Source organism: Diospyros lotus, chromosome 1, assembly GCF_014633365.1.
Source record: "Diospyros lotus cultivar Yz01 chromosome 1, ASM1463336v1, whole genome shotgun sequence".
NCBI classification, from domain to species: Eukaryota; Viridiplantae; Streptophyta; class Magnoliopsida; order Ericales; family Ebenaceae; genus Diospyros; species Diospyros lotus.
Genome location: NC_068338.1, coordinates 8,547,583 through 8,555,224, shown reverse-complemented (window position 1 = coordinate 8,555,224; position 7,642 = coordinate 8,547,583).

The following is a 7,642-nucleotide window of genomic DNA, read 5'->3' as shown; positions in this document are numbered from 1 at the left end:
ACCCTCCTGTATATAAGCATTTGAGGTCACTTGGATTCTTATGTTTTACTATCAATATAACTGCTCCTAGAAAGAAATTTGATTCTAGAGCTAGAAAATGCATTCTATTATGTTATCCCATAGGAGTTAAGGGATTACAAATTGTATTATTTGGACTCAAAGTCTATTTTCATTTCCAATGATGTTGTATTTTATGAGAACATTTTCCCTTTTCAACAAATTTCTTATCAATATTATACTTCGGATTTGCCTACTCCTACTGATATTTCACGTCTTCTTTCCAAATGAGTTTCATGATGACATTCCTTAATCTCATTCTCATAATTCTATTCCTCGGACATCAGTTCACCATCTTATACTCCTGATAATTCTCCTGTTACTAATTTGTCTCAACCTACTTCACCTGCCATTCCATCAGCCACACCTTCACCTTATTTTCCTGATACTATCACTTCCCAACCAGCATTCTCTCCAAGAAGGAGTACTAAAACTACCAAAATTCCCACCTATTTACAATACTATCATACTAATTTTCCTTCCAAGCCCTCTTTTACTACTTCATGTGTTACTTATCCCATTCAAAACTACCTTTCTTATAATCACTTATCTCCATCTCGTAGAAATTTTATTTAATCTGTTTCTTCCATTTTTGAAAATCAAGCCATAAAGTTTGATCATTGGAAGCAAGCTATGGCAAAAGAATTGGATGCTGCTGAAAAGAATCAGACTTTGCAAATAGTTCCACTTCCTCTTGGTAAAGTTGTAGTATAGGCAGTAAGTGGGTTTACAAGTTAAGTTCTGTTTAGATGGGAGTATTGAAAGGTATAAATCTAGACTAGTTGATAAGGGCTACACTCAAAAGTAAGGATTTGATTATCAAGAGACTTTTAGTCTAGTAGCTAAACGTATTACCATTAGAGTCTTTCTAGCTTTGATTGTTGCTAAGGGTTGGTGTAATACCCTGTATTTCATGGTAATGAAAAATAAATAATCTCCTGTGATTTTGAAATGACCTCGGGTGGTCCAGGAAGCAGGGTCAATCTCGAGAAATTAATTAATAAAATTACTGAATTGGTGGCCGGGAGTGCCCCGGGACTTGGATGTCCAGGGAAAAGGGCAAGAGATTGATGAGCGTCTTGAGGCGAGATTTATGACGCTGGAAGTAATCAGATCGGTAATAAATTTTTGGAATAAATTCTGTATAAGCCCGAGTGGGTGCTAGTACCGAATGGTTGCAAGGGACCTCTGGTAACCTGAGGAGACCCTAGGAGTGGTCCGGTTTTGAGAATAAGGCAACCCTTAAGTGTTTTTGGGTGGAATAAATGTCTCGTACAGGCTCAGGGATGAAATCAGTACTTTCGAGTAAATGCCGATTATTAATTTTTGATAAATCGAGATTTTGTGTACCTTGATGGTATAATTTAAAGCCTTGGGAGGGTCCAAAAGCAATTATAAAAAATTCCCAAGTGCAATTATATATTCTTAAGTGGAATATGCAAAAATTGGGGGGATTAATATATAAATTATATATATATATGTGTGTGTGTGTGTGTGAGGAGGAAGCTTCCTCACATGTTGCCTTTGATATTTGAAATCAGAGTGAGGTAGAGAGAGGCAAGAGGGCTCGGGAGATAGAGCTCGCTCATGAGAGTTTGGTCGAGGCAAGCAATGGTCGAGGGAGGGAGAGAGTAGTGAGAGATCGAGGGAAGGCAATGGCGGAGGCGTTGTAGCGAAGCAGTTGGAGCGGCCATGGCGGTCGCGAATGGAGGCAGCAACAGCGGCTTGAAGAAGCCGCGGCAATGGCTGCGGTTGCTGGAGCTTGAGGCTATGAAGGAAGCAGCGATGGCCGGCCAATGGGGGGCAAAGGTGGCCGGTGAGGTCGTGCGAGCAGCGGGCTAATGCAAGCAGCAACGATTGGCCATGGTAGCATGCAAGGGTGCTCGCGCTGCTACTTGTAGCGATGGCTCATGGCGGCGGCAACCAGTCGGTGTAGTGTGGCCAGTGACGGTGGCACGGAAGCAGCGGCGGCAACGGCGGAGCAAGGCGATGTGTGCCGGGGGGGCTGCTGGTGCGAGCAGGGGCGGTTCGTGCAGGAAGAAAAAGAAGAAGCGCGGGAAGGAGGAAGAAGAAATGGAGAAGGAGAAGAAAAAAGAAAAAAATAAAAGAAAAAGAAAAATTAAAATAAAAGAAATTCTGGAAAATAAGGGAAAATGGAGAAAAATGCAAAAAATTTCAGAAAAATGGGAGAAAAGTTTGGAAAGTATTTTGGGGCTCGAGGAGCGTGCCAAAAGCTCGAAAATGGGGTTTTGAGCACAAGGTGACATCCCATAAGGCATCACCGGATTGGGAATTTTTCGAATTTGTCCCCCATATTGGCTAAGGTAATTAATTAAATTTCTTTTTGAGTTAATTTCCCTTATTTGAGATAATGAACTGTGTGGTGTTGGATGGATTGAACCCTCGGGTGGGGTTTATTGGGAGTGTTGTTGGGTGATGTTTGCGGTGTATGGAAAAATCGAAGCCTTGGATTAAATCCTAATATTGTGGGGTTTTTTGTGTGATTGGTATCTAGGTTCGACCGGTGAGGCGGTGATCCTAGTAGTTCTCAGAGTTCGGGCTGACGTTCTTAGCCAAGGCAAAGATGAGGCTTCGAGCCAGGAAAGGGATAGCCCCATGTAGAGGTGGCCTTGCAAGTTGGTAAATATGTTTGATAATGTTTTTATGAAGCATTTGCATGTAGTTGTTATCTTGCGTGATGTGAGACCTAGTGAACCTATGGCCATATGGAGGACTAGTGTTGTGGAGGTTGATAGGTTGATGCCTCAAACCTTGGAGGGTTGTGAGGATGGTTAGGCCTAACCTCATTTGCATGCATTTGGCATACATAAACATAGTTATATTCATATTTACATGCATTGCACCCTTACTAAGTCTTTATGACTCATGAGATTTTACCTCATGTTGTAGATGATGGAAGACCATATGCAAGCAGGGATGGTGCCGGGAAGCTGTTGTGGCAACTCGCATCGTTACCCAAGATATGTGGATGTGCATTCTCCTGTATTTTCTTATATGTATTCATGTGTTTGAATGTAAGCGTTATTCAGCACTAGAGGTATCTAGTTGTTGTAATCATAATGGTGTGATAGCTAGTTGAGCGTCTGCGTGAAGTATATGTGGCTTTAGTTGTTGAAGCCAAGTTCGGACCGAGTAAAGATCAGCGAGGTATGTTCTCATAAATCCCCATTACTCAGCGAAGTGTTTGTTATGCTAGCTTTGTGTCTGTGTCACCTCTAGCTTGCTATGAGGCGAGCAGAAGAGGGGTGAAGCTCGTTCCCACCTACGGCGTTTTCTATTGAAACATAGTCCAACCCTTCAGTTGTGGTTCGTCGGGTGAGTAATCTGGTCGATTATTTACCGATGGCGCCCGTAAATGGGAGCGGGTCATTACAGTTGGCATTTGTCTCAATTGGAGATTAATAATGTTTTCTTGAATGGAGATCTTTTGGAGGATGTTTATATGGAACTACCTTAGGGTTATCAACCTTAGGGGGAGATTCATGGTGAGTCTGATAAATCAAATGCTAATAATACTGCAGAATCAATAGGAATTCATAAAGTGTTTAATTCAACATGTCTTCCAACAATCAAAAGCAGATTATTCCTTATTTATACGAAATATAAATGTAGGTTTTATTTCATTGTTGGTGTATGTAAATGATATTGTTATTGCAAGCAATAACAGTAGTCTTATTGATGACTTAAAGAAGAATTTGCAATTACATTTTAAACTAGAAGATTTGGTAAAGACTATTTTTTCATGACTTTATGATGTAAGACTATTTTTAGATACATGATTACTTTTGATCCTAATTTTTTTTTTCCCTTTTACTAAATAGTTTAAATTTTTGCAAGACAATGTTTAAAGCTAGATGAAAGTTTTCGGGAACTTTTTATTAAATAGCTATTACAATCTTAAACCTCCTACATGAGATTAATGGTGAACCTATTTAATTGTTAATAATATTGCTTATTGAGTAGAGATAGTGTAATGCCCCAAATCAAAATAAATAATATCCCATATTTCATGATGTTAGAAGAGTTAAATTCAAAGATCTAGAAGGTAGTTTATTAATTTTAAATCGTTGAATCAATGAAATGGAGTACCTTGAAACGTAAATGTCTAAAGAAAAAGGTATATCATTGACAAGCATCTTAAGACGGGATTTATGACACTAAAAGAAAACTAAAATAGAGATAGTTTTCAGTACAGCTAAAATGTAGCTTGAAAAACTAAATGATCGTAAGGGACTTTCAAAAAGTAAACAAAACCCTGAAGAGACTCCGATTTTATGTAAAGGACAACCCTGAAGTGGTATCAAGATGAAACAAAGGTCATGTGAGGACACTAGAGCAAAAACTTATAGAGTAACTTGGAATTATTAATTCGATATTTGAGGGTGTAATAGCAATTGTGCAAAGTCAAAAATGGGATTATTAAATTAATTGAGGGTATGGCCTTAAGGTTAATTATGAGGGTATGGTGAGGTATAGTGTAATACCCGGTATTACATCGTATTGAAAATAAATAATTTTTTATTATTTTGAAAGGATCTCGGGTGGTCCGAGAAGCTCAAGAGTCTGTTTTGAGAAATTAACTAATAAAATTGCCGAATTGGCGGCAAGGAGTGCCTCGGGACTTGGATGTTCAGGGAAGAGGGCAAGAGATTGGTGAGCGTCTCGAGACGAGGTTAATGACGCTGAAAGCAGCCTGTTTGGGAATAATTTTTGGAATAAATTTTGTATAAACCTGAATGGGTGCCAGTACCGAATTATCGTAGAAGACCTCCGAGAAGCTGAGGGGACCCTAGGGGTGGTCCGGTTTTGCAAGTAAGTCTAACCCATAGGCATCTTCCGGTGGAATAAATGTCTCGTGCAGGCGCAAGGACAAAATCGACATTTGCGAGTAAATACAGATCATTAATTTTTTAGAAAATTAAGGAATTGTGAAGCTTGATGGTTTAAATTAAAGCTTGGAGGGTTATAGTGCAATTATAAAGTCCCTAAGTGCAATTAATGAATTTTTAAGTGGAATTAATGAGTTGTAGGGGGGCTAAACATGTAATATATAAGTATTATATATATATGTTATGCGAAAGTGGGGAGGAAGCTTCCTCCCCCAAATATTTGAATCAAAGAGAGCTCGTAAGAGCTCACAATTGAAATAGAGAGGGAGAGAGAGGAGCTAGGCCAAGGCATTGCGAGATCGAGATCGAGAGATGAGGGAGGCTGGTGGCTGGCTGGTTTGAGGCGTCCATGGCTGATGCTGCTAAAGCAGCTGTGTCATGAAGCTGCAACAATAGCGGCCGTCGATGGCCAGCAGCGGTGGCGTTTGATGCGGCGGAAGGCGGAAGCGGCCAAAGCTGGCTGAGCAGAGGCCGATGGTGGCCGAAGGCAGCCGCAGTGCGGCGACCTGATGCAGTGGAACGAGCAGCGGCGATCGTGTGCGGGAGGCTGCTGCGGTGAGGCGGCCGGTGGTGGCGTGATGCGAAGCCGGCAATGGCAGCGGGGCCGGCAACAGCAGTGGCCAAGTGAGTGGCCGGCGTTGGTGCGCTCAAGGAGGGTGCGAGGAAGACGCTGAACAGGGGCCGATCGTGCACGGGAAGAAGAAGATGCAACGAAGAAGGAGAAGGAAAAATAAAAAAGAAAAAAAGAAAAAGAAAAGAAATAAAAGAAAATAATGGAAATTCTGGAAAATAAGGGAAAAATGAAGAAAAATGTCAGAAAATTTTTGAAAAATAGGGGAAGGTTCTGGAAATTAAATTGGGGCTTGAGGAGCAGGTCGGAAGCTTGAAAATGTATTTTTGGGCGCAAATGGCAGCTCGAGAGGCAACGTCGGTGTGGGTGTTGTCGAACTTCTCTTCAGATGAGTCGAGGTAAATTAATATTTTCTTCCCAAATTATTTGCATTAAGTGAGTTAATGTAGAATGATTGTTTGTTGGATTAAACCCTATGTTAGGGTTGTTTGGAAAGTTGTTGATAGCTTGGATTTATGCCATGGTTGGGGTTGTTTTGTTGAGTTGGTGATGGATGGTTCTGATGGTGTGTGGTGAAGTTGAGGGCATTGGTTTTGTAACGACCCATTAGAGGGTCCAGTATTTATTCAAGAATGATTTAATTAATTGTTGAAGTATTTGATTAAGCGATTTTGCCAATTAATTATTTAATGTGGCAATTTAGAGATTTTGAAGGAAAAGAATAGCATTTATTTCTTTTTAATTTGGGGTTACAGAATTTGCCAAGGTGGCAAACTAGTGATTTTTAATTGAGATAATAGTATTTAAATGACATTTATTTTGTGGATTAAATGCCAGGGGCATGAAGGTAATTTTGGAGTTTTATTATTATTTGAGAGTTTTAATAATAATTTTTGTATTATTATTAATTAAGTGGGACTATGTATTTAAAGAAGAATGAGAATCCATGTATGAGATGGAATTGGATTAACAGTCTCCTAGTCCCAATAGGAGAAGGTTTTGAGAGTCTCAAAGTTCAATTGGGAGAAGGATTCCAAGTTATAAAAGGAAAGAGATCTAGGACTTTATGTCTATATATAGAGCCCATAGCTTAGCTTTTCTTCACATTATGTGAAGAACAGAAAGGCCAAGAGATAGCAGAGGCTTGCTAGAGTCTTCAGGATCGCTCCAAGATTCGATCAAAGAGTTCTATCAGGCAAGTATTCTTCCTGTAATCCCTTCCATTACAGGTTCATATCAGTTTTTCAGATTATTTCAGTTCTTCATTGAGTTCTCAGATTTTATATCAGTAAGCAGAGACGTATATATATATATATATGCGTATAACAGTGAAGTTATGAGCAAGTTCTATTAATCCTCATCCATTTTGGATTGCAAGTTCCAATAATCCTTATCCATTTTGGATTGCAAGTTCCAATAATCCTTATCCATTTTGGATTGCAAGTTCCAATAATCCTTATCCATTTTGGATTGCAAGTTCTATAAATCCTCTTCCATTTTGGATTGCAAGTTCCAGTAATCCTTATCTATTTTGGATTGCAAGTTCTATTAATCCTTATCCATTTTGGATTGCAAGTTCTATTACTCTAAGTTCTAATATCTGGATATCTTGTATGGTATCTGGATGTATCTAAAGTTCTTCAAGTATGATATCCGAATGGTTTGTTTATACATCCGAAAAGGTCAAGATAATATCCAGTTGTCTCGCCTGATATCCGGATGCCTCCCTCAAAAGTTGAATTTTTCATTCGAATAGTCCCCAATTATATCTGAATGCATCAGTGAGATATCTGGAGGACCAAAATCATATCCGGATGTCCTAGTTCATATCCGAATACTTCCCAGCATATCCGAATAGCTTCTTCTTTGAATGTCAGTGTATCCGGATGAGCCTTCTTCATATCTGGATGTCTTTCTTCTTATCCTGATATCCTTTCTGATATCCGGATGACTTTTCCAGAAATCTAATTTAGCTTCCAGTGAGTCCTAATTCAAGTTTAATTCAATCAATGTATTCAATACCTTCCAACATTGAATTCATAAGCCAGAACATGACAAGTTAATCATACCCATACCATAAATCATAATTCATAGAATCTTTGTA